Source organism: Macaca fascicularis, chromosome 9 (assembly GCF_037993035.2).
Source record: "Macaca fascicularis isolate 582-1 chromosome 9, T2T-MFA8v1.1".
NCBI classification, from domain to species: Eukaryota; Metazoa; Chordata; class Mammalia; order Primates; family Cercopithecidae; genus Macaca; species Macaca fascicularis.
Window position 1 is genome coordinate 32,466,028 of NC_088383.1, and position 24,695 is coordinate 32,490,722.

Below are 24,695 nucleotides of genomic sequence, written 5' to 3' on the forward strand. Positions count from 1 at the left end.
CTTCTAAAGAGAGCTATGAACTTTATACCTGCCCCACAGAGGCCCTCTTTGCCGATCTGAGCAATGGGACATGTTGTGGTCATCATCAGACTTGAGTACAAGATCACTTGCAGAGTCACTATCCTCTACCACTGACCTCCAGTCACTTCTGTCTTTGCTGCTCCCTCCTGTCTGTTCCCTGCCAGTTTTAGTAGAAGGACCAAGCTAATGGCTTGGAATGAATCTGTTCTGATAGGAGCCAGGCTTCAGTCACATTCAGGATCTCTTGGTATCTCTTAATCTTCTCTTAGTGGGCTTCAACTTCTAGGATTATCTTCCTCACCAGAATTTCTCTGCATGCACTGCAATCCACCATGATAGCGGATTAAAATGAATATCTTATTTGTCAGAGAAATTAGTTCCTGTATTAGTCTGTTTTCACGTTGCTGATAAAGACATAGCTGAGACTGGGCATTTTACAAAAGAAAGAGGTTTAATCAACTTACAGTTACATGTGGCTGAGGAGGCCTTACAATCATGGTGGAAGGTGAAAGGTATGTCTCACATGGTGGCAGACAAGAGAAGAGAAATTGTGCGGAGAAAGTCCCCTATTCAAAATCATCAGATCTCATGAGACTTATTCACTGTCCTGAGAACAGCATGGGAAAGACTTGCCCCCATGATTCCAATACCTCCCACTGGGTCCCTCCCACAATATGTGAGAATTCAAGATGAGATTTGGGTGGGGACACAGCCAAACCATATCATTCCACCCCCCATCCCTCCCAAATCTCATGTCCTCACGGTTCAAAACCAATCGTACCTTCCCAACCGTCCCCCAGAGTCTTAAATTATTTTAGCATTAACTCAAAAGTCCACAGCCCAGAGTCTCATCCAAGACAAGGCAAGTCCCGTTCACCTATGAACCTGTAAAATCAAAAGCAAGTTAGTTACTTCCTAGATACAATGTGGGTATAGGCATTGAGTAAATACAGCCATTCCAAACATGAGAAATTGGCCAAAACAAAGGGGCTACAGGCCCCATGCAAGTCTGAAATCCAGCAGAATGGTCAAATCTTAAAGCTCCAAAATCATCTCCTTTGACTCCATGTCTCACATCCAGGTCATATTGATGTAAGAGATGGGTCCCCATGGTCTTGGGCAGCTCCACTCCTGTGGTTTAGCAGAGTGCAACCTCCCTCCCGGCTGCTTTCACAGGCTGGCATTGGGTGCCTGCACCTTTTCCAGGCGCATGGTGCAAGCTGTCAGTGGATCTACCATTCTGGGGTCTGGAGGATGGTAGCCCTCTTCTCACAGCTCCACTAGGCAATGCCCCAGTAGGGACTCTGTGTGGGGGCTCTGACCCCATATTTCCCTCCTGCACTGCCCCAGCAGAAGTTCTCCATGAGATCCCTGCCCCTACAGCAAACTTTTTCTTAGACATCCAAGCATTTCCATACATCCTCTGAAACCAAGGTGGAGGCTTCCAAATCTCAGTTCTTGACTTCTGTGTGCTCTCTGGCTCAACACCACATGGAAGCTGCCAAGGCTAGAGGCTTGTACCCTCTGAAGCCATGGCCAGAGCTCCACATTGGTCCCTTTTAGCCACAGCTGGAATGGCTGGGACACAGGGCACCAAGTCCTTAGGCTGCACATAGTATGGGGAACCTAGGCCTGGCCCATGAAACCACTTTTTCCTCCTGGGCCTTTGGACCTGTGATGGGAGAGACTGCCCTGAAGACCTCTGACATGCCCTGGAGACATTTTCCCCATTGTCTTGGGGATTAACATTCAGCTCCTCATTACTTTTGCAAATTTCTACAGCTGGCTTGAATTTCTCCTCAGAAAATGGGATTTTCCTTTCTATCACACTATCAGGCTGCAAATTTTCTAAACTTTTATACTCTGCTTCCCTTATAAAACTGAATGCCTGTAACAGCACCCAAGTCACATCTTGAGTGCTTTGCTGCTTAGAAATTTGGTCTGCCAGATACCCTAAATCATCTCTCTCAAGTTCAAAGTTCCACAAATCTCTAGGACAGGGGCAAAATGCCACCAATCTCTTTGCTAAAACATAACAAGAGTCACCTTTGCTCCAGTTCCCAACAAGCTCCTCATTTCCATCTGAGACCACCTGAACCTGGACTTTATTGTCCATATCACCGTCAGCATTTTGGGCAAAGTCATTGAACAAGTCTCTAGGCAGTTTCAAACTTTCCCATATTTTCCTGCCTTCTTCTGAGCCCTCCAAACTGTTCCAACCTGTTAGTTTTCATGCTGCTGATAAAGACATACCTGAGACGGGGCAATTTACCAAAGAAAGAGATTTAATTGACTTATGGTTCCACATGACTGAGGAGGCCTCACAATCAAGGTGGAAAGTGAAAGGCACATCTCACATAGTGGCAGACAAGAGAAGAGAACTTGTGCAGAGAAACTCCCCTTTTGGAAACCATCAAATCTTGTGAGACTTATTCACTGTCATGAGAACAGGACAGGAAAGACTTGCTCCCATGATTCAGTTACCTCCCAGTGGGTCTCTCCCACAACACATGAGAATTCAAGATGAGATTTGAGTGGGGACACAGCCAAAGCACACCAGTTCCCTTACCTCAGCAGCAGTTTTCAGGGAGCCTAAAGAAGACCCCACTCCCCAAAAGCCTTACAACAACAGGATTTTTAATTATTAGGGTATTTTTTCATCTATACGAGCCCTCAAGACCTTGGCTGAAACCACTGCAATAACTGTTTCTGAGCAATGTTTCTCTTTCTCAGGGAGGTGAAAGACTGTTTCCTTTTCCTACCCTAACTTAAGTAACTTTGGTACCTAGAGAAAGTTGAAAGATTGGGTGTTGTGCTGAATATTCCCCATCAGTTCCTCAAGATCCATTCTGGAAGACACAGGAGACTGACTCGTTCAGACTGTATCAACAGTCCCTTGTCCTGTTGCTTCTGGTTAGATTCAACCACTGGGACTCACTGACAGGCAACTGAAAGGCAGAAAAAGGATGAGGCTAGGGGTATTCATTTGTCCTAAAGAGCTGAGGATTTGCCCTGTAGAGCTGAAGGTTGGCAGTAACAGCATTCCCCTTCCCAAGACCAGAGGTTCTCTTCTCTGGCCCTCTTCCTACAGCTATAGCTCCCTCTCCAGGCTCTGGTAACCACTCAGACCTACATAAGGAAGCAACCCAGCTCTTTCCAGCCCAAGGGTGCTATGCCATACCCTACTGATTTCCCTTAAGTCTGCTCACAACTAGGAAATATCTGTTTGTTAAACCCTCTTTAATTACACTAATTCAATGTGCCATCCCTTTCCCACTGGAACCCTAACTGACAAAGTAATTGGAGCCAGGAATAGCCCCAGAGGAAAATAACTCTCAAATGAAATTGTAGGGTGGAATTGAAACAGTCTTTCACCTCCCTGAATGCAGATAATTTATAAACTACAGTTGCACCATAGTTACTCAAATTATCACCAGTAGTGGCATTGGAAAAATGTAGATGGATAGCAAGATGTTGGCAGAACAAGTGGCTTGGCTATGCTGGTAATGGATAATACTGATCTACAGTGTGGAATGGCTTTTCTGACAGCCCTGGAGACCATACGCAAACACACTGAAGGTCCTGCATGCCTAACTCAGAACGTGGGTGGAGAGCTCAACGGTAGATTTACAGAAATTTCTTATCTCCTGTAGGACAGATATGACTAAGGTTCAAGGCCAGGGACTGATTATAAAGGTGACAGACATGAAGCACCAATTAAATTTTCAACACCACCAGATTGCTTATGCTTTCCTCTGACTGAGAATGGTAAGTTGACGAAAAGAGTCAAACTGTAAAATATTTTAAGACATTTGTTCTGAGCCAAGTATGAGGGACCAATGGCTACGACATAGCCCTCAGGAGATCCTGAGAACATGTGCCCAACCAAGATGGTAGAGCTACAGCTTTGTTTTATACATTTTAGGAAGACACAAGACATCAATCGATACATGTAAGAGGTATATTTGTTCAGTCTGAAAAAGCAGGGTAACTCAAGGTGGGGGCTTCCAGGTCATAGGTAGATTCAAAGATTTTTCTGATTGGCAATTGGTTGAAAGAGTTAGGCTATTGTTTAAAGACCTAGAAGCAATAGAAGAGAATTTTTTTGGTCAGACTTAAAGTCTGTTCTGTCTGTCTTAAGGTATCTGTTTTAATATTAATGCTGGTCAGCTCTGCCTGAATTCCAAAGGGAAGAGGGTGTAATCAGGCATGTCCGACCCGCCCTTTGTATCATGGCCTGAATGAGTTTTTCCAGTTAACTTTGGAATGCCCTTGGTCTAGAGGAGGGGTCCATTTAGATGGTCAGGTGGTCTGAAATTTTATCTTTAGTTTACAGGTGAAATGCTGATTCACAGATCAAGACATTTAAGCAGACACAGATGTGACTCCCAAGTAACCACCGGACCCATTTCCACACCCCTCATTACCTCCAGGCTCATAATGGGAGCTACATCCCAGTATATCCCGGATGGAGAAGGACAAAGCGGAGTCTGTACATCAGAAGAGTTGCAGGAAAATTGGCAGGAGTGTGCAGAGCATGTATGGAAGGGAGTCCTAAGGGTATTAGATGGAGAAGGATGAAATGCAAAACTTGATCAAGGAGAATGTAATGATATGGGTGGAGTCACTCAAGACTCAGGATTTACTGTGCTGGCTTGAGCACCTGGGAGTGGCCTTCATAGCTATGTTGGCTAGCAGAAGTCTCATTCGACAGTGGCTGGCAGTTAATGAGGACTTTTCTAGCATTCTGAAGAAAAGGAAACTGAAGGCAAGTTGGGAATGTTGGAGAGGATCTATTCTGTGAAGCATTCTTAACCACGCCTTAACCACACTCCCCAGGAGGGCCAGAGGACACTCCCTTCAAAGACCATAAGAATTCCATTAGTGAAATGTTCACAGGCGTCCTGGAAAAGCACTTCTTGGCTGTTTTCTGTAAGCAGGAAATGACACTGGGAGAGGCTGCAATGGAATTAGGCTCCCTGATTATAATGGAAAAAAAGAAAAAAGGAATCCCAGAGTAGTAGAGGCCAGATGTCTCAAAAGCACATGGGACACAATTACCCTAATGAGCTGCAGGACTGATGTGGATGTGGTAGTTGGAGCATTTTACCCTATAGGGATCTTGGGCACTGGCTAACTAATCATGGAGTCCCTAGGATTGCAATAGATATGTAGACTTAATGGTACTGCTTGAGGTATGACAGCAAAAAAATTCTGAGTCTGGTGGGCAGAATCATAGTGGGAATTTACCCAGTGTTCAGACCCCAAAACCCAGAGACCCAGAATCCCTTGACTTTGGGAGAGGGAGGAACAGTGTCTTCGCACAAGTGCCCTGCAATGTGACCATACGTCTATACTGTGAATCTTTCTCCAGTCCTCCAGAAAGACTGGAGGTCATTTAGCAGAGTGAGAAGGGGAAATATCTAGACCTTCCAAGGACTATTATATGCTATTTCTGAACTCATGCTAACCACCAGAGTCTCAAATTGCCACTGTAGCCCACAAGTCACAGCGAGTTCATGGAGACCAGGTGATAAACAGAATAGTGGCCCAAGTCTGTCTTACAGTGGGTCCAATAGGATGGAGGATGTAAACTGCAGCTACATTTCCAGGCCCAGAATGCATGATAGTAACAGATATATTAAGCAGAATTTTATCTGGAATGGTAGGAGGGGCCAAGTAGGAGCTGCTCACTTCCAAGTGGAACTGTCCCCTCTCACACTGAAAAGATAGTGAATCCAAAGAAATATCATAACCAGGGGGGAATTACAGAGATTAGTGCAGTCATCAAATGCTTAAAAGATGCAGGAGGCTGGGCGCGGTGGCTCAAGCCTGTAATCCCAGCACTTTGGGAGGCCGAGACGGGCGGATCACGAGGTCAGGAGATCGAGACCATCCTGGCTAACACGGTGAAACCCCGTCTCTACTAAAAAAAATACAAAAAACTAGCCGGGCGCGGTGGCGGGCGCCTGTAGTCCCAACTACTCGGGAGGCTGAGGCAGGAGAATGGCCTGGACCCTGGAGGCGGAGCTTGCAGTGAGCTGAGATCCGGCCACTGCACTCCAGCCTGGGCGGCAGAGCGAGACTCCGTCTCAAAAAAAAAAAAAAAAAAAAAAAAAAAAGATGCAGGAGTGGTGATTCTTACCACATTAATATTTAACTCATATGTTTCACTGGCACAAAAGCCAGATGGATCACAGAGAATTACTGTAGGTTATAGAGAATTTAGTCACATTGGTGATGCAAATTGTAATTGCAATTTCAAATGAGTATTTTTACTAGAGCGAATCAAAAATGCCCCTGGCACCTGGTACACAGCTATAGTTCTAGAAAATGCTTTTTTTCCAATTCCACCAGTGAAGCTGGTTGTCTTCATATGGCAAGGACAACAGTACACATTCACCCGAGGGTTTATATCAGGGCTGTATCGATTATCTGCTCTCTGTTGTGATATAGTCCACAAGAACTTGACATGTTGATCTCTTACAGAACATCACTATTTCACTAGTGACATTGTGTTCATTGGACGTGGTGAACAGGAAGTAGCAAATATTTTAGATGGCCTAGTAAGATACATGCATGCAGGAGACGGAAGATAAACCCCATGAAAGTGTAGGGGGTTCCATATTGTGATGTTTCTAGGGATTCTGGGGCCTGGCAGATGTTAAGAGTGAGTGACGAATTGTTACATCTTATACTTCCTACCACAAAAAAAAAGAGATACAACATTTGGTGGACCTGTGGGTTTTAGAGATAACATATGCCATTCTCAGGCATGCTGCTCTGAGCATTTAAGCTGCCAGTTATGAGGGATATGAGACCAAAATATTCTCCGGTTATGGTGCAAGCTTCTCTGCCTCTTGATGTCTATGAATAAGCAGACCCAGTGGTAGAGGAAGCATTTTTATGTAGCCTATTGATGTGGTTTACTCTGTGTCCCCACCCAAATCTCATGTCCAATTTTAATGATCAGGGTTGGGGGAGGGACCTGCTGAGAGGTGATTGGATCATGGGGATGGATTTTCCCCTTGCTGTTCTCATGATAGTGAGTGAGTTCTCATGATATTTGGTTGTTTAAATGTATGTAGTACTTTTCCCTGGGCTCTTTGGGCTCTTTCTCTTGCCTGCCACCATGTGAAGAAGGTGCTTGCTTCCCCTTCACTCTTCTGCCGTGACTGTAATTTCCTGAGGCTCCCCCAACCATGCTTCTTGTACAGCCTGTAGAACTGTGAGTCAATTAAACCTCTTTTCCTCATAAATTACCCAGTCTCAGACATGTGTCTATAGCATTGTAAGAACTGACTAATACACCTATGTAAAATGTAATCAGTATCTCCTGGAGGGCTCTAACAAAATTACTGGCAGATCCCAAGGCTTTGGGTGTAAGGCCTCTTTTGCTGATATTTGCAACGCAGCTTCTTGCTTGCCACTAGGCTCTGGCGGACAGGTTGAATTCCTCCCTGGTAACAGGACAGCAAGCGACTCTGTGACCAGGGCCACCCATCATGACCCATCTCACTTACAAAATCAGCCTGGAGTAAATTGCATAAGCAGTATGCTGACTAATTTTATATGTCAACTTGACTGGGCCACAGTGCCTAGATATTCAGTCAAATATTTTTCCAGATGTTTATGTGAGGGTGTTTTTGGATGAGAATTAAGTTCGAATCCGTGGATTTAGTAAAGCAGATTGCCCTCCATAATGTGACTGGGCCTCATCCAATCAGCTGGAGGCCTGAATAGAACAAAAGGCCGACCTTTCCCAAGCAAGTGGGGATTCACCAGCAGACTGTCTTTGTACTCAAACTGCAACCTTTTCCTGAGTCTGCTGGCCTACCACCATCACATTTTGGACTCACCAAGCCTTCACAGTCAAGTGAGCCAATTCCTTACAATAGATATTTCTACATATATGCATGTCCTGTTGGTTTCATTTCTTGGAAAACCCTGATTCAAGCAGATAGCTCAGACTCTTGGAACCTGCCCCTATTACTTACTTGCCTCTCCCACAACTTACATTTTCGGCTTTGTAGGAATCCCCTATGACTATTTAATGAAGAGAAAACCCCAGGCCTGGTTTAAAGACACACAGCATCATCCAGGAGCAGATGGCCAGTGTCATTGTATCCCTATTCAGCTGTGGCTGTGAAAGCGAGTAGTGAAGGAAAATCATCCCAGGGGGCAGCGTTTTGGGAAGGATATCAGATTATTCACTTCAGATGGAATGAGAAATGGTCTGGAGTACAGATTTACACAGATTCACGAGCAGATGCTAATGGGATGGCCAACTGGTCAAGGACTGAAGAACAAGACTGGAATACTGGTGACAAGGAGGTCTGGTGAAGGGTATGTGAGTAGACTTCACTATCTAGACATAGATTGTGAAGACATTTGTGTCCTACACGAGTGCCTACCAGAGGGCGTCCCTGGACTTAATCATTGAGACCATGTATGAGGTGGCTTGTTCCACCTCTTCTCTGGGATGAAGACTGTGATTGTTTTAACAATGTGCAGCCAATAGCAGAAGTCAGTGCTGAGTTCCCCATATGGCATCAGTGCTCCTAGACATACGACCTGGTTGTGTCCCCATAAGCCCACTGCAAGTTGAAAATATCATAAGTTGAAAATGTGTTTAATACACCTAACCTACCAAACATCATAGTGTAGCCTAGCCCACCTTTGCCATGCTCAGAACACTTACATTGGCTTGTCATTGGGCAAAGTCATCTGGCCACACAGTGCACTGTAAAGTGTTGTTTTTTGGCCGTTGTGATCACTTGGCTGACCAGGAGCTGCGGCTGCTGCCTCTGCCCAACATCACAGAAGAGTATTGTACCACATATTGCTAGCCCAGGAAAAGATCAAAATTCAAAAATTGAAGTACAGAGCCTACTGAATGTGTGTCACTTTTGCACCGTTGTAAAAGTCGGTAAGTTGAACCATCCTAAGTCAGGGTTGGTCTGTATTATTTGCTGAGCTGAAGTCACCATCAGTCTGGTGGTAGATTGCTAATAGTAAATCCCTTCCAACATAGTGTGGCAGTGATGGGTCCTGATATGAATAGATCTATATTCTACATGTTTTTGGTTTCCCTGTTCATAACACTCCACCAACACTATTGCTATAGAATGCCTTATTCTTCACTATAGATCACTTTGCCTGTGATCAGGAAACTCATCTTAAGACTTAGAGAAAAGGTACAGCACAGAGTTTATTTTTAATTTTAATTTTTTGAGACAGGGTCTCCCTCTGTCACCCAGACTGGAATGCAGTGGTGCAGTGGCGTGATCACAGCTCATTGCAGCCTCAACTTCCCAGGCTCAGGTGATCCTCCCACCTCAGCCTCCCAGGTACCTGGGACTACAGGCACACACCACCATGCCCAACTAATTTTCTGTATGTTTCGTAGAGATGGGGATCTCGCCACATTGCCCTGGCTGGTCTCAAACTCCTGGCTTCAAGTGATCCTCCTGCCTCAGCCTCCCAAAGTGCTGGGATTGCAGGCATAAGCCACCATGCCCAACATATTGCATCCTCTTAGGAGGTGTTTGCTTCTGATCCTTGCAACCTTGAGTTCAGTGGGTTTGCAGTATTTGGGCACAAGGAAAGAACAAGGGAACATGACCAAGGTTCTATTAAATGGGAAGCTGAGACTGCCTTCTAACCATTTCAGGTTCGCTTTCTACTGATCCAACAGGCAGAAATGGGACTCACACTGCTGATCAAGGTATCTGATATCATTACAAAGGAGGAACTTGCTTGCCACTCACTATACAATGAGAGAAGGGAAGACTTTATGCAGAATCCAGGAATTTACAGGCCAGTGCTTAGTATTAATTCACTGTTCAGTGGAAAATTGAGACAACGTAATAACAGCAGGACCACCAAGGATGCTGATCATGAAGGAATAAAGATAAAGAACACTGATCTGTTGAAGTACTATCAGAGAATAGGGAAATCGGTAATAGGCAATAAGAGGAGGAAGCCACTATGATTAACTAGGGTCTCAGAAGCAGGTATAGAAGTGGGCATTGTAGCAGCTTCTATGTTAATTACTTGATGTTCTTTCTTCACTTTCACCCCAAAACCTCGCATGAAGAGCATCGTGGCTAACATTTTAGGTTTGAGATGAGAGCATGATGTTAGTGACCTGCCATCATTCTGTGGATGGTGAAGTGTGGGGTGGTCTCTTTTTTCCACTCTCTACTCTATGTCCCACAGGCAGGCCTTTGCAGACTGCACCAGTGGGTGCCGTGGTCTTCAGCAGCTACATGGATTTGGCCAGAGGAAGGCACTGGCAGGAAACTGGAGGCAGGAGGACAGCGAGTTGTAGCATTTTTTCCACCTGCTCCTTCCCACTGGATTGGAGGTTGCCAGTGGCCTCAACACTGTACCAAAGATTACAGCTTCCACCACACAGAGTTTCTTTTCCCAGGTTCTGATACCTGCTCCCGCCCCTCGCTCCTTCTCTCCAAGCCTAGAGGGAGTAATGTCTCCCTCCTCCTGTGGTGCTTCCTTAATTAACTTTTTTTGACTTTCCTTAACTCTGCAAACTCTTGTCAATAATTTCTTAATTAAACTCTGCTTGGCCAGGCATGGTGGCTCATGCCTGTAATCCCAGCACTTTGGGATGCCAAGCTAGGTGGACCACTTAAGGAGTTCAAGACCAGCCTGGGCAACACAGCAAGACCCCTTCTCTACCAAAAAACTTAAAAATTAGCTGGGCGTAGTGGTACACACCTGAAGTCCCAGCTATTTGGGAGGCTGAGGCAGGAAGATTGCTTCGGTCCAGGAGTTTTAGGGTGCAATGAGCTATGATCACACCACTGCACTCCAGCCTGGGTAACAGAGCAAGACCCTGTCTCTAAAAAAAAAGAATTAAATATTTTAAAAACTCTTCTCAATTGCTCCATTTGAATTGCCTATGACAGACCTCTCTGATACAGCCTGGCGTGGTCCAGCTGAATTTAGAGTGGAACTCTTCTCTCACTACTGCCAGTCCTCATGGGTTCTCAGCAGGCCTGATTCATATTTCCTGAATCTGTGAGTCACCCTTCTGCATCCCGTGTAAAGGTCTTCAGCCCCACATACATGCAGACACCTTCTCACCAGCCTTCTGACTAGATAATCAGGAAGTCGTCCAACAAGGCTCTCCTAGTCTCAACTGGCTCACACATGAGCTTGCTTCATGGAAGTTTCTAGAGCATTTGGTCTCAGTCACTAAACATCTTAGGAGAAAGTTTTGAATGGTGAGCAAACTAGAAACCTGCAAATGAGTTGCAGGCATGCCATGCACGATGATCCCCTCATCCTTCAGGGCAGCTGAGCAGGGCCTGGAGCAGCTGGGGAAGCCTCACTTAATGCTCCTGGGAGGGCAGCCAGGGAGCATGGGGTCTGCAGGCATGGTCCAGGGTCCTGCAGGCAGCATGCACAATGTGCAGCCGCCCCCACCTGTTGCTCTGTCTCCGCCACCTGGCCATGGGCTTCAGCAGCCAGCCACAAAGTCTGCAGCTGCTGTACATGGACAAGAAGCCCACAAGCAGCTAGAGGACCTTGTGTTCCATGTGCCCAAGGAGCATGGCCCACAGCCCAAAAACCAGTCGGGAGCAGGCAGGGGCTCCTGGCAGGCCCAGCTCTACCTCTGTCTTCACACAGATGGGAGATTTCTGTTGTGATTTTGAGTGATGTGCCCTTTGGTGACGTCCAAGATAGTTGATGAAGCACTCCTCTGACAATGTGTGTGTATTCTGAAAATGAAAAGTTATTTATTCTGAAATACTTGATGCAAAATAAATTAGTTTGAATTTGAAATTCTATTCACATAGGCATGCACACAAAAGTCCAGCATTGCACATGACACAAAGAAAAGAAAAAGCTTACCTTCCTTAAATACAAATATCTATTAAATACATTTGCAAATATATTTAAATATACATCTGTTATGTTACATATAATATCTATCCAGATGTAAATACACAAATATAAAGATTTAGTAGTTGTAGAACATTGTCTTATGTGTTATCAGCGACTACTACAAAAATATCTCTTCTACTTATGCCAGTTTGCCATATAAATATGATCATGTTTTACAGTGGCACTTATGGAAAAGGTCAGGAAACACCGCTCTGAGGCATTGTGCACACATAATTCCCCTGCCTCTGAGACCTGCCACTCCTATAACGTATTGGCACCAACCACAACTGGGGATTAAACGCTGAATTGAACACCTGAAATCAAGACTTCCCTAACATAACCACAACTCGCCATAATCATTTCCCTCATAATAGCAGAAATAATTTCCCATGGGGCTAAAGCAGTCACACACACACACACACACACACACACACACACACACACACAGAGTCTTCTAAGGTTACCCTGATATAAGAACATGAATTGACCTAGGATGGAGGTAGTTGATTTCAAAGGGTGAAAGGAACAACATAACCAGTAAATGGTTCAAGTAAAATTCGAACTCAGAGATCTGGCATGTCATAGGGACCGTGCTACTTAGCCATAGTCAAAACAGATGGGTCTGGAGTTGAAACACCTTGGTTCTCAGGCCCCTAGATCCTTCAAGGCCTGCTTATGAAAAGGCTAAGTATAAGAAGAGAAAGTGGAAATGAATGGCAATTTGAAGGAACCAGACACTAAATAGTACACACTATGTGATTAAATTATTATAAAGAAGAAAAGCATGCAAAATTAATCTATGCTGTTAGCAATCGGGATAGTGGTTAACCTCAGCAGGGTGGGGCAAGGATGGTAAAGGGGGACATCAGAGGGGCTTCTGGGCTGTTGATAATATAAAGTTGCTTAATCTGAATGGTGGTTCCACAGGCATTTTCTGCTTGTGAAAATGTATCAACTTGTATACTTACGGGTTATCTTATATACATGTTTATTATGCTTCAATGACAAAGTTCTAAAAGAAATGGCAGGGAGCTCATACTAATATCAAGATACTTGGTAGTCAGGCACTGGCACAGAAAACAAAACAAAAACAAAAATTCAGGGGCCCTCGCCAACCACAACCTCAATATGAAATAGCAAGTTAGTGTTGTTAGAAGCAAAGAAACAAAATGAGCTGATAACTGGACTATAACAAAGTATACTTGTGTGACTTAGAGATTGGAAAGTAATTCTTCTCTGATACAATGTAGCAACTCAAGCCCTGATTAGAATAATGGGTAGTTTTGACTAATGTCTTTTTTTTTTTTTTTTTTAAGATGGAGTTTCGCTTTTGTTACCCAGGCTGCCACGATCCCAGCTCACTACCACCTCCACGGCCTGGGTTCAAGTGATTCTCTTGTCTCAGCCTCCTGAGTAGCTGGGACTACAGGCATGTGCCACCATGCCCAGTTAATTTTGTATTTTTAGTAGAGACGGGATTTCTCCATGTTGGTCAGGCTGGTCTCAAACTCCTGATATCAGGTGATCCACCTGCCTTGGCCTCCCAAAGCGGTACGATTACAGGCATGAGACACCGTGCCCAGCCACGTCCTTTTTAAAAACATTGAAAATTGAAGGGATTCAGAGATGGGCAATAGAGATGATTAAAGAGATTAAAAAAAAAATAGCTCTCCAAAAAAAAAAAACCTTAAAAGTAACACATTTTTATTAAAACTTGGGTGGCTGGTCCTGTCATCTTGATAAATGGTCATATAACTTTCTACCCTTTCCTCAAATTCTTTGTTCCTTCTACCTTTTCTTTATCGGCAAGTGAACTTCTAAGAGCAGAATAAGTCAGTTGAAGTTCATGTATTGAGCAGATATACCAAGGTCATTAAAACACAAAATGAAAAGATGTTTGGTCATTAAAAAGCACTAGCTAGGCCAGGCATGGTGGCTCACGCCTGTAATCCCAGCACTTTGGGAGGCCAAGATGGGCGGATCACCTGAGGTCAGGAGTTTGAGACCAGGCTGGCCAACATGGTAAAATCCCGTCTCTATTAAAAATACAAAAATTATCCGGGCATGATGGTGCGCGCCTGTAATTCCAGCTACTTAGGAGACTGAGACAGGAGAATCGCTTAAACCCAAGAGGCGGAGGTTGCAGTGAGCCGAGATCACACCACCGTACTCCAGCCTGGGCAACAAAGAGCGAAACTCTGTCTGAAAAAAAACAAACAAAAAAAAGCACTAGCTAAAGTAATTGAAGTTGCTTAGCTTAAAGAAGAGAAGGCTTAATTGGCCTTAAAATAGCTGAGGATTTTTGAGAACCAAGGTTATCGGTCATCCTGCACCTCAGAGAAATGGAAGTAAATAATCTTAAAAGAGATTTCAGCAAGATATCAGAAAGACTGGATAAAGGCATGAACCACAAGGTCTGGGGACATTCAAGTGGAGAATTAAGATATTTTGACTAGGCTAGGTTTTTTCTAACATCATGATTTTTATTATCTCACGAGTAATGAGTTCGATTTTATTTACAGTGACAATAGTTTAAGTCTGGAATGCCTTAGAGCTCTCCTGGAGAGGCGCTTTGACAGCATTTGCCTCTGCTTGGAGCCCTGCTTTTGAACTGGGACTGCCAGGGGGAGATCGATTGTCACAGGATGCCCCGAGGCAGCCAGTGGGCAGGGTGTGACCTGCAGCCCCTCTGCTCCCGGGGGCCCTGCCAGGCCAGGCCTGAGGATGCCGGCTGTCACCAGTCACTATGGTGACCTCATAGCCAGCAGCTGCTCTCCCCACTGTGGTGAAGGTGTCTAAATGGCTTCCAAGGCGGGTCCATGGGTGGTGGGCAGTCCCACATGAGGCCCAAAGCCAGGGAAGGTCCCAGTCACTTATTCAGCTGAGCCCATCACCTCTGCTGGGGCTCCCGGCAGAAGCTGGGGCTCGCTTCAGAGGAGGTTTTGCCCAAATAGTCTGAGAAATGTCTCCTGGCACTTATGCCCCTCTGCTGACGTCCCCCTTGCCCTGGGAAAGTCTCTGAAGCCTGGAAAAGAGACCACAGTGGGAGACCATTTTTCCAAGTAAAAACTGAATTATGTGAATCCCAGGTTCAGGGCAAGACTCTATCCCATCAGCCTGGTGTTTTGTCCATTTTTGAGCTGTTGCCAATAGGAAACCTGGACACTCCAGATCTGAATCTAGAAGCAGCTTCTGCTCTTTGTCCCAACAACCTACAGCCCCTTGAGCAGACCCTTTTCCCCAACACCCCTGGTGCCCAGCCTGCTGCACATCCAGCCCCTCCACCACAAGCTCCAGGGCCGGCACCCCCTGCCTGGCACCTGGCGCCTGGCACACACACAGCAGGGCCGGGCCAGTGCCTGCAGGAGCCTAACAGCTGGCAGGCCACCTCTCAGCCCGGCTGGGCTTCAGGGGAGAGGGGAGGCCGATCTGGGGAAGGGGGTCTCGATGGAGATTCCAGCAAGACATCTGCTGCCCTGGCCACGAGATCTGAAGGGCGGATGCAAGAAGAGACAGAGCGGGGGTGGCAGGACAGCCCCTACCCTGCAGCTTTGCCAAGCACTGGCTCCCACTCTCAGAGGTGGCCACAGCCTGTCCCTTTCAACGTCTGTCTCCTCTCCCCTCCCCCTGTCAGCTGGCGTCTCAGGAAAGAAGTATCACAAGCAAACTGCCACGGAAAAACAAAGCTGTCTGCTGGCTGCCAGCCAGGCTTGCACTGCCGCCCATGCAGCCGGTCCAGGCTCCCCTGCTGAACCCCACTCCGGGCCTACAGGCCCTTCCCTGACATGTGGAGCCCCGGCCCTGGGCAGCAGCTCGGCCCCAGTCAGCTCAGGGGAGGACACCTCTTTGCTTCTCCAGCCTCCTCTGACCTCCCCCATCCAATGTTGGGAGGATAGATGGGCTGAAGCTCTGTAGGCCCGGTGCCCGCCTTGGGGAGGGAGGTACCGATGAGCGAGAGAACTCGCCTTCTCACTAAATCACGAGCCTGGAGCCTACCGGGTGGCTCCTGTAGAAACAGCCCCTCCACCCCATCTGTTTTTCTCTTCTCTGAGCCATTGCTCCTTTCAATCCTATGAGCTATAGAAATTGGAGTTAGGGTGATGGACTGTCTCAAGGATCCAACACTATTTCTGGGAGCCTGGTTAGAAAGAAAGAAAGAAAGAAGAAAAGAAAGAGAAAGAAAAAGAAAGAAAGAAAGAAAGAAAGAAAGAAAGAAAGAAAGAAAGAAAGAAAGAAAGAAAGAAAGAAAGAAAGAAAGAAAGAAAGAAAGAAAGAGAAAGAAAGAAGGAAAGAAAGAAAGAAAAAGAAAGAAAGAAAGAAAGAAAGAGAAAGAAAGAAAGAAAAAGAAAGAAAGAAAGAGAAAGGAAGGAAGGAAGGAAGGAAGGAAGAAAGAAAGAAAGAAAGAAAGAAAGAAAGAAAGAAAGAAAGAAAGAAAGAAAGAAGGAAAGAAAGAAAGAAAGAAAGAAAGAAAGAGAAAGAAAGAGAAATTGTCAAGCCAGGTTCAGGTGCAGTGGCTCATGCCTGTAATCCCAGCACTTTGGGAGACTAAGGCAGGAGGATCACTTGAGGCCAGGAGCTAGAGACCAGCCTTGGCAATGTAGGGAGACTCCATTTCTATTTTTAAAAAAAAAAAGTAGGCAGATGTGGTGGTGCATACCTGTAGTCCCAGTTCGGGAGGCTGAGGTGGGAGGATCCCTTGAGCCCAAGAGTTCCAGGCTGCAGTGAGCCGTGATTGCACCACTGAACTCCAGCCTGGTGGCAGAGCGACACCTTGTCTCTAGAATGAAAAAGAAAAAAAGAAACTGTCATCACCCCATGATTAGCATAAGGATTTAAAAATAAACTAGCAGTTCTGGCCCTTGGCTTTGCAGAAGAACAGTTTATAAGCTGACTAAGGGGGTCCAAACATTGATGTCACCCACAACTCTTAGGCAATCTGGGACTTTTTTCTTTTCTCCAGGAACGTTGTTGATTGTGTCCGGGATATGAAAGCAGTGATCTTAGGGAAGCTGGGCAGGTGGACAGGCAGCAACAAAAGTGACCTCTAGGCCCAGTAATGGAGGGGACTTTATACCTGGTGACTAGTGGACCCACGTCATGTCTACAAGAACGTACAGTCCTGCTGGCCTAAGCAGTCCAAGGATGTTCCTTTGGGAAGTCCCCAAGTCAGAGTACAATCACAGGGTGACAAGAGGGTCATTGGCCCCGTCTTAGATCCTCCCCACTGTCAGCAGCACAGTGGGGTCCTGCGGTTTGTAATCACTGTCTGCCCACTTGCATCCCATTTCTGGTATTTTGCAGATTAGGCTTTAATCTTCCTTCCCACCCTTCCTGAGATCTAGAGACTCACCAGGAGAACTCCTAGGCAGTTGAGCTTGTCTTATAGGTGGTCACCAAACAGCCTTCCCTCAGGGCGGCAGCCTCTCTCCCTTGCATCTTCTCCCACTGGTCATCAGCTGCTTGCAGCATGCAGGCCCCTGAGAACTGCCAGCCCTGGCTGCAAATTCTGTGACTCTCCCAGAGCTTCCACCTGCATGGCTCAGGCTCCAAGGAATACAGAGAATGCAGACCGAGACAGGTGCTGTGCATCACAAGAGCCAGTGCATGCTTCTGCATGCTCATGTGTGCTCATGCATGTTTGTGCATGCACACACACACACACACACACACGTGTGACCTAGCTAGGTGCGACCATTACTCTTCAGCCCAACTCTTTCCTTAGACCTCGACTCCTTCCTGTCCTCCCTGCCTCCTGACCCCTTTATCGGGCCATTATTGAGGACCTCAATGTACCTCTCGCTTTCTTGCCTTTCTACACCATCATGTCATCATCCATTTATTTAACTGTCTCCCCTCAGGTTGCACGAAGTGGCAGCAGAGCTGTATCTGGTTTGCGGGCTAGCACAGTGATCACTTGTTGTGTGTGGAGTGAATGGAATCCTCCAGATCTTCTGCTAATTATCAACTCAGTCATCAGCCTCTGGGGCTCCAGAAGCACAGCCTAACATGACTAGCCTGGTCTCCTTGGCTCTTCCATCTTCTCACCCTCTGCATCAAAGCAAATGGAACATGTATTTTTCATGACTTAGGCAAGTCCCATGCTTTTAATAGGGAGAAAAAGGAGAAACACTTAGCTAAATACACAAAATGGGCTTTATTCTCCCAGGAGTTCCATTTCAGGGTAGAATGTGAGAGATACATTTTTTTAAAAAAGCAATGGAATCTCTTTGCATCACCCCTTGTCACCCCCTCGGCAACTCTCACTTGGACCTCTTAGCCCTCCTGGGACACTGCACCCCCAGTCCATGGAAGCCAAAGAAAAGCACATCTTATGTGCAGCAGGTGCTCTGTGTGGCCATGGAAAGAGCACTGTTCTGGGGGTCATGAAACCTGGTGCCAACCATGGTGTTCACAGATGTGCTGCTCACTTCTTTACACTCTTGTTTTTCCACAAAATAACACTAGATCCCTGCCCTGCCCTGCTGGCCTGCCTTATAGGATGGTTGTAAAGAACAAGTGAAGTAAGAACTAGGAAAGGGCTTTGGAAAATCCCATTCTATCTCCCAAGTGCAATGGTGGTGGTGAGCCCTCAGAGGCTGGTGCAGAGCAGAGGCCAGGCCAGCCTGGGAAAGGCCTGGAGCAGAAGAAGCAGGTGTGACATTGCCCCACTTCTCCCTTCAGCCTCACATCCCTTCCCCTTCTCCACCATGCCCTGTGTGTCCCTGCTAGGGGCTGCATTGGGTCCTCCCAAAATTCATGTGCTGAAGTCCTAACCTCTAGGACCTCAGGATGTGACTATGTTGGGAGACAGAGCCATTAAAGAGGTAAGGAAGGTTAAATGAGGTCACCAGGGTGGCCCTCACGCAATAGGACTGGTATCCTCAGAACAGATTAAGGGACAGACATGCACAGAGGGAAGACCACGTGAAAACGTCAGAGGAAGACAGCCATCTACCAGCCAAGGAGGGAGGCCTCGGGAGAAACTAACCTTGCCTGCCTTGATCTTGGACTTCCAGCCTCTAGAACTGTGAGGACACACATTTCCGTCTGTGGGGCTTTGCTATGCAGCCCCAACCGATGAACAAAGCCCTCCCATTCTTTCTACTCCTCCTTTGGCCCAATCGGGTGTTGCAGGCCTTCAAGGTGCCACTTCTCTAGCCCCTGAGAAGCAAATTCCCAATGCCTGATTCACAGCGCTCTCTCGCCTGACAGGGCAGAGCATGGCAGCTGGGGATGCTTTCACTCAAAGGTGTCCCCTTCGAGGGGCGATTTCTACCATGCAACTAAGACACTCAGGAGAGCAAAGCATCCTCCCTGTCCATGTGGAGCCTGCGCTATTGGAGCATCCCGAAAGTGCATCCTTACAGCTGACGGCATCACCTGGGAGATTGATAATGATGCTGACTCCTAACCAGGTGCAGTGGATCTCGCCTGTAGTCCCCGCGCTTTGGGAGGCCCAGGCGGGAGGATCGCTTGAGGCCAGTTTTAGACCAGCCTGAGAAACATAGTGAGATTTCATCTCTACAAAATCTAAAACACATTAGCTGGGCGTGGTAGCCAGTGTCTGTAGTCCTAGCTACTTGGAAGGCAGAGGCAGGAAGATCACTTCAGCCCAGAAGTTCAAGGCCGCAGTGAGCCATGATCATGCCACTGCACTCCAGCCTGGATGACAGAGAAAGACACTGTCTCTAAACAACAACAAAAATACTGACTCCTGAGCACACCCTTAGAGATTCTAAACCAATAGGGATGAGGTGGTCTGAGAATCTGTGCTTGCAGCCCCTGGGGACTTGGGGCACAGCTGGGTTTCAGAATCACTGACCAGCTTGCCACTGTGTGAGGATGTCCCTACTTTCATAGACAGGTCGGGTCTGATGAGCGGATCATGGTGATAATCAGAATATCAGCATGGTTCCTCAGAGGGCACAGTCTGTTAACTCACAAGCAGCTGCCAAGTCTACGCAGAAAACCTCTGAGAATCTCCTTTGTGAACCTCTGATAGGTCCTGGCCTCCTGGTTCCCTTTTTTTTTTTTTTTTTTTTTGAGACAGAGTCTTTCTCTGTTACCCAGGCTGGAATGCAGTGGTGCAATCTTAGCTCACTGCAAACTCCCCCTCCTGGGTTCAAGCGATTCTCCTGCTTTAGCCTCCCAAATAGCTGGGATTACAGATGCCCGCCACCACGCCCAGATAATTTTTGTATTTTTAGTAGAGACGGGGTTTCACCGTGTTGGCCAGACTGGTCTCGAATTCCAGACTTTAAGTGATCCGCCTGCCTTGGTATCCCAAAGTGCTGGGATTATAGGCTTGAGCCGGCCCTGGTTCCTGCATTTAACAGAGCCCAGTAAAAAAAATGATGTTTGCTCAGAGTCACAAATCACAGAATATTGAAGCCAGAAGGCACTTTAGGGGTCATGGAATGCAAGCCCCTCTGTTTACCTGTACAGAGACCGCAGGGGTGAGACGTGGCATAAACTTGCCCAGACCTTTAATCAGCCAGCGCTGGAGCCTGGGCCCAGGTTTCCAGATTTCCTATTTCATTCTTGCTTTCTCAAGAGCTCTATTAAACCCCATTCCTGTTCCTGAATGTGACCCTGACAGCAAAGAAAATAAGAGTGTGTCAGGGCTGACTGTGCACCTGCATGCCAAGCCTCACTGTGCATTGCCTCACTGAACCCTCACAGTCACCTGGTCACATTTGACTGCATGTTTCACGTTTTGTAGGAGAGAGACCTGCTCGAAATCACAGACAGTAAAGGTGGAGTCTGGACTCCCCCCAGGCCTGTCTCACTCCAGGTCCCAGCAGCCCCTAATCTGGAAATGAGAAGCCTGGGCTTTTCAAACTGCTGTGGAGAGCTGGAAGAGCACCAGGGACTCTCCTGCTGGGCTGGCATCCCGGGAATTTGTGCCGTTTGCTTTGTGGCCTGGTCAGGAGTCCTTCCTGCCCCACCCCATGGCCTTCTGGCTTTGCTGTCTCTCTGTGCTGGGCCAGCAGGAGAGGGTCTGGCTCTGCCAACGGCCCCTTGGGTCTCTCCTGGCAGCTCTCAGATGACACTCCTACTGGGTGCCAGGGACTGGGGCAGACCTAACAGAGGAGGGGACAGCTCCTGCCCTGGTGCCGTGGCTTTCTCTCGGCCTCTTGTTACTTAAGACTGGGCCATTTCATCCCAGCTGTCCGTTTTAAACGCTGCCATCTCTGGCATCTCATTGTGTTCAAGGACCTACAGGAAGGCATTCTGTGAGTGTCCCCAACGTGTGACAGAGAAGTGGAGTGAGAGATGTGGGGGGTGGTCTCCCATACACACCAGCTTCCAGGACGTCCACTTTTAACTCCTGGGTCGCTGCCCTCATCACCATCACAGCCTCCTTAATCCCACCTTCCACAACCCTCCTGCTCCCCGCCTCCTGTCCTATCAGAAGATTCTAGCTCCTTCCCGTGACATGAACTAAATTGTGGTGTTTCCTGCATTCATTCATTTGTTCAACAAATATTTATTAGCTTCATGATGTGTCCCAGGCACTGTTCTAAGCACTGGGATGGAAGAAACCAACCAAACCACACAGACAAAAACCCCTACCCTCATGGAGCTCGCATTCTAGCTGGGGAGATAGCAGGTGAATGAGATAAGTAATTAAGTGTAAGTTAGGGGCCACACCAGGGGGAAAAGAAAACAGAAGGGAGATAGGAGATGTCAGGGGTGGTTGAAATTTTCAATAAAGAGGCCAGGAAATGCCTTACTGAAGTTATTTTTTGTTTTTAAATTTTAAAGCCAGTCTCATTAGCAGTGGGGGAGTGTATACCAACTTTAGTGACAGTAATGTTAGTAAGTTCTGATCACCCACTGCCATGGGCCCAGCCTGTGCCTGAGTGAAGACAAGAAGCGTTGCGGGCAGAGAGATCAGCAAGCCTAAGGGCCCTGGGGCAAGAGCAGAGTGAAGCAGAGTCAAGGAGTGAGGTCAGGCAGGTGTGGGAGGGAGCAAGAGGCAGTTCATGCAGTGGGGTGGGATCCGGGTAGCGGGGACTCCTGGAGGGTTTGGCAGAGGGATGCAAAAGTCTGACAGCCCGGAAGGAAAGAGGGCAAGGGTGGAAGTGGGCGGAGCTATCAGGAGACAGCCGTCACCTTAGGTAGGTTTGGTGGTCGCTGGCTACATCCATGGAGGTGATAAAAGGTGGCTGAAGACATATCTCGAGGGTAGTGTCAACATCAACTGTGGACTGACCAGAAGAATGGAACTTGTTTGTTCCATCGCCAGCCCACCCCGTCTCTCCCACTCACTCATAAGCGCACATCGGCCCCCAGCTGCCCGCACTTCGTACCCTCCTGGAAGACCCTAATTATCCAAAATTTTTCGACTCCTTCCGAATTCCCAAAACTTCCCTGTCCTGTCCCAGGAAGTCAAATCCGACTCAGACACTTAATAGCAGATGACCTTGAGGGAATTATTTTACCTCTTCTGACCCTCTTGGGGGCTTGGGTTTCATCCTGCCTGCGTTCAGGCTTCTCTGGCCTCACAAGGGGTCGTACAAAGAACTGCTGGGTTGCAGCTTAGAATCACCTGGTTTGAATCCCATGCTACCACTCATGAGCCTTGGGAAAGTCACTTAACCTCTCTGAGCCTCCAGTTCATCTCCTGTGAAGGGGAGTAATATTAATACCCACCGTGTGGAGCTGCTGTGAGATAAAAGAAAACTGCACATGCACTTAGCCTCTAGTCCACTCCCTGCTAATGCCCTGATGCTGAATTATCAAATGCTGCCGTAGCTTTAAAATAAACAGAATGCAGGTTAGCATGCATTTCCACCCCTACTCTGTAAACAAAATTAGGATGAGAATGAATAACACCCCATCCTCTTTTTTGAAAAAAAAAAAAAAAAAAAAACACCACACATTTGTGTCCTCTGACTTTGCTCAGGGTTCTCAGCCTTCTTGCTGAGAGCACTGACTTTGTATGTAATTAATGTGTTCTCATAAAAAGGGCGGTTTCCCAGGGACACCATTTTGTAACCCCCTACAATTTGGCTTAAGGATTTGCCTCTGGGGGTCTGCGACAAACTGTGCGAATGTATGTAGCCTCTGAGGGGAGCAGATCTTCCTCCTCCCTGCTAAGGAGCTCTGGGGGGCCTGGCTTTCCCTCCACCACAGGCAGCCTGCACCTTCCAGAAGCAGGTGAGGATGGGAACTGCTCCCTCTTGGTCTGCCTGGGTATTCACGAGTCTGTGAGCCAAGAGGCTGTCTCAGGGCTGTCTGGGCGGGTGCCAGGGGATGAGAGAGACAATAAAACACAAGTGCCAGGGCCATTTTCTTTTCTGAAAAGATCTTTATTTCCACGCTAATTGCAATTTCTGGTCGGCCTCAATTCAGACTCAGCCTTGCGCGCCTGGAAGTCATTCCTGGCAAGCTTCCTCCACCTTTTTCTTGGCCAGATGTGGCCAGTCATAAACTGACAGGGAAAAACAGCTCTCCAAATGATTTTGGTGTCTTGTCTAGAGTTATTATTGAGCTTGGGACAAATCTCAAACCAGCCTCTACTGCTGCAGATACCGACCTGAACTAGCTCCTCTCCACTTTACCTTCACCTTCATTCTGGTTTCCTGATTACAGATGAATTCATTTTTCCTTGGACCCTCCAGGCTGCCCCACAAACCAACACCTACACGAAGGCCAGAGCCAGGCTGGGTTTGCTGGGCAGTCAGGCCCTGAACTGGAGGCCTCTCCTCCAGGACTGGACTCACCCTCACATCTGAAAGGCCCTTTATTCTAGGACTTAATGAGGCAAAAGCAGTTAAGGGCATGAGTATGGAACCCACCAGATGTGAATGGAGAATGGGGAATTTGCAGGGTGGAGAAGAGTTCAAGGGATGAAAGGAAGGAATTCTGGACAGGCTAGGCATGGATGTGGGAACAACACGCCACCTCACGTCTATAGACAGACGGGTTTCCCTCGAGCTGCGCTCCATGCTTCCGATGGCAGAGGCAGGGAGTTTGTGTTTGTAGGACGTTAGGGTGAAACCAAGAATCATCTTGTGCTTTGAGCATAGAGATAATGATGAAAGAACACAAAGAAATGATAAATGATTGAGGTGATGGATACCCCGTTTACCCTGATGTGATTATTACACATTGTGTGCCTGTATCAAAATATCTCATGTACCCCATAAATAGATACACCTACTACGGTCCCATAAAAATTAATATTTAAAAAGAAATACTGATGAAAGCCCAGATTTTTTCAAGGATGGGAATGGAAGGAGTTTCAGTGTATGTCAAGGCTCACAAACCTTATCTGAAAGAAACCGCTGAGGCGTGTGTGTTCCTGTCCTTCCCTACCCCTTCCTATCCCTGAACCACACCTCTGGCCTTCCATGAAATTCAAGATTGCAAAATCATTGAATTCCAAACGGTCCATTTTCTGCTGGGTGTGATTGGTACTTGGTCTGTGTGATGACAGCTAAAGGAAAAAATACAATTATTTAAAATTAGGAGGAAAGCCAGGCACTGTGACTCACGCCTGTAATCCCAGCTACTCTGGAGGCTGAGGCAGGAGAATTGCTTGAGGCCAAAAGTTCGAGACCAGCCTGGCCAACATAGGAGACCCTGTCTCTAAATAAAAATAAATTTAAAAATAAAAAATAAAATAATGAAGGAAAAAATGGTTGGAAAACAAAGGATGCAGACCAACTCAATTCATGCCATGTTTCTTCTTCAGGTGAGAGACAGGTCCTAGGTGAGAAGAATTTTATTCACATAAGACTGACCAGTAC

The 24,695-nt window shown here is 46.9% G+C and overlaps 1 long non-coding RNA gene across 1 annotated transcript; it reads right to left on the bottom strand.

The window, feature by feature from the left end:
- Positions 1 to 9,212: 9,212 nt before the first annotated feature.
- On the bottom strand, positions 9,213 to 16,713 carry LOC141407662 (uncharacterized). The gene is made up of 2 exons (XR_012417566.1): positions 16,592 to 16,713; positions 9,213 to 11,768 (listed from the first exon to the last, which is right to left on the bottom strand). It is a non-coding gene; the product is annotated as an uncharacterized lncRNA (long non-coding RNA).
- Positions 16,714 to 24,695: the final 7,982 nt, after the last annotated feature.